The sequence below is a fragment of the Tupaia chinensis genome, unplaced genomic scaffold, assembly GCF_000334495.1.
Source record: "Tupaia chinensis unplaced genomic scaffold, TupChi_1.0 Scaffold138126_1, whole genome shotgun sequence".
Classification (NCBI taxonomy): Eukaryota; Metazoa; Chordata; class Mammalia; order Scandentia; family Tupaiidae; genus Tupaia; species Tupaia belangeri.
This window is the reverse complement of record NW_006198026.1, coordinates 1,004,615-1,007,674: the sequence shown is the minus strand read 5'-3', so window position 1 is coordinate 1,007,674 and position 3,060 is coordinate 1,004,615.

Here is a 3,060-nt window from a genome sequence, read left to right as displayed (position 1 = left end):
ACAGTTCCCGGCCCCCGCCACTTGCAAGAGAGGGAAAATGCCAAGCAGAGCCCCGGTCCGCACACACGTCTCCGCGTGCCCACCGGCACTGCGCGCGTCCTCTTCGCTTCCGCGCCGCCCCCGCCAGGTGGAGGGGGTGGGGGCGGTCGGGACAGGCGGGAGTTTAGAGAAGGGAGCCGCAAATGGGGTTCCCCGCTTGGGCTAACGTAGTGCTGGCATCCAGAGGTGGAGGCGGGAGCAGCCGCCTGCGGAAGGCACCGGGCTGCGTGGCTACTGCTCGGGCCGCAGCTGCGGCAGAGGTGCCCCGGTTGGGCGGTGGAGCGCCCGGGGCTCGACGCCGGCCGGAATCCCTGGGTGTGCGCGGGGGTGCGCGCCACGGAGGTGAAAGCGGGGAGGAGGCAGAGGGCGACGCGCCGAGCGCCGAGCGCAGGCGGACGGGCTGCGGGGCTGCCGGGGAGGAAGGCTGTGTGTGGTCACGTTGTGCGCTACGTGCTGAGAGCGCGAGCTGCTAGCCGCAGCCGGGGGACGTCAAAGCCGGGTGCGCGGCTCTGCCGCCTGCCTCCGCGCGCCTCCTCTGCCTCCGCTCCTCCTTCGCTCTGCCTTCCTGTGTCAGCCCGGGAGCTCATCAGTATGGACAGCGTCAAGAAGCTCCGCGAGGCCAGCGGCATCCGGCCTCCAACCTACCCGGCAGAGGCCCTCCCCCTGCTCTCCTGGAGCTGCGAGGCAGCGAGCGCGTTAGTTATTTATGATGCCGCTGTCTGCGTTTGCACGCCGAAGGGCCAGCTACCACCTTAGACGCGGGGTAATTACATGACAAGCTGTCCCCTCCCCGCTGTCCAAGGTCTTCCAGGATAGGTTCTGCTTGGCTAGAGGGCAGAACAGGCCACAGCACTTGGAAGCGACAAAATTTCTTGCCCATTTCTGTCTTTTAAAATAGAAATGTGGTCTTCACAGCAGATGACCGTTCTGGGGAGAGAAACACTCGGAGTTCAAAGATTCATTTATTGCATATGCAGTGTCTCGTACTAAAGTTAAGTGCTTGGAAAATCTTTTCCCTTTGGCGATAGGGTCTTTCATTGGGGCAGAGCTAGCTCTGATGTTCAAGAGCCTTTTAAAAAATCAGTTACAAAAAGATTAGAAAATCCAGAACATCTTTAACTTGCATAACAAGTGTAGACATATTTCACCAAAAATTAATAGAGAAAATTTGAGAACATCGTAGTGATAGTGATTTGTTTCTATAACCAGAGTTGTAGTGTTTCCTGTATGCAGTCCACTTTGTTGAAAATGTTCTTCACTGTTCAAACAGCATAGTGGGTAGGGAAGTGATTGAAACAGTTAAAAGCTCACATTTACACATATGTTACCAAAGTAGTTGCTACAGAAAATCTGGAACACAGTGTTCATCTACCTGCTCTTGGAACGGGCACACCATAGGGCTTTCTCCAAGCTGTCCTGCTGGGTGGAGGAAACCCATGTATCTGAAAATGGATAGTCCCCAATGTTTCTACCAAGGTCCCTTTCCACATGTAAGTGACTTGTGCATATTGCTTCTATAGGGTGTGATCTGGTGCTTATCCTCTGGGTTTACAAGATAGGACAAACCAAGAATTTTGAGAAGTCCCAAAGAATGTCTCACACTGTGTTGAGAGCCCCTTGCTTATAAAATGCCACTTTCAGTAGATGGGATTAAGTATCACTCTAGAAACAAAACTCAATATGTGGCATTTCCGAAGGGAAATGAATGAAACTTACTTACTGGTCACCTGTGTGTGTCGGGGAGGGCAGGGAGCTGAGGGAATTACCTTATGATACTGGAGATTCGTCTTTTATAAGTAGATCTTTCATGTATGCTGCAGCACAGCAGCTTAATGGGTCGGTCAGCACCACTCCTTTCTTAGATGGAAGCTCAGACTACATCTTGTCCATGAGGCTTTTTCTCATTTCATGTTCTGAGGTGGTACTTTACCCCTATATTTGAACTGTATTTTTAAACTCTTAGTTATAGAATCCTGGGCTCTTTGAGTGTTTGCAGGTCTCTAGATAGGAATATTTTATCACCCCCCAAATTCAATGGATCTATCAAAGGAGCACAGACTTATTATACTTTCAACATTAGAACATAAGCTGCAGGATCCCAGAGGCTTTCTCTTCCATATGTTCACCTCAGCATAGATAAAGATCATGCACCCATAGAGCCTTCAGCAGTTTCTGAGTGAATATTTGACTCTGAGAATCAATTTATACAACTCAGTCACTTTAAAATGTATTTCAATTGTCCTTGAAATAAAAATTGAGGAAATTGCCAGGTGCATCTACTCTGTGCCAGGCCTTATCCTAGATATTGCCTATTTAAAGATTTATAAGACATAATCCTTTCAAGAAGACCAAAGTCTAGTGTGCAGGATGTATTGGTCCACACAGGCACCACCATTTCTATTGACACTGAAAGTGCTATGAACAAAGCCCTAAGGCACAGGCTAGAAGTTTTTACATGCAGCTAATAACTGGGTTGTACATCTGTGAGAAGAAAAAAAAATACACTAGATTTAATATGGCTTTTTGTTTCTATGAAAATACTGCATACATTACTTACAGAAATAATTGACCGGTACAGTCAACCAAGGTGTTTTTTACTCTCTCTCTCTTCTTGAAATTCGGCATTCTTTAGGCTGCACTCATTAAACAGGCTGATGCATATAGCCACAGCTTAGCACTGGCCACTGAAGGCCTCCAGGTGGTGGGCCTGAGCTGAGACTTAAGAACAGGCAGGTGGCTTATCAGAAAGAAGAGCTCTGGAAGGGGCAGATCCACAGACTGCTAAGATATCAGACTCGGCACACTGTATGTGGTCCAATTAGAGCACTTTCCTACAGAAGCAGTGTGAATAACTTCAGGAATGGCCAGTTTTTTGGAATTCACACAGGGATATGGATGTCGACTGGAGCATAGAACCCTAAGGAATCCCATACTTCTTAATTGCCAGAATCCATTCAAGAAAATTCTTCTGTTTCTAACAAAAGCAGCAATGGATGCTCTATCATTTGTGATAACAGGGCC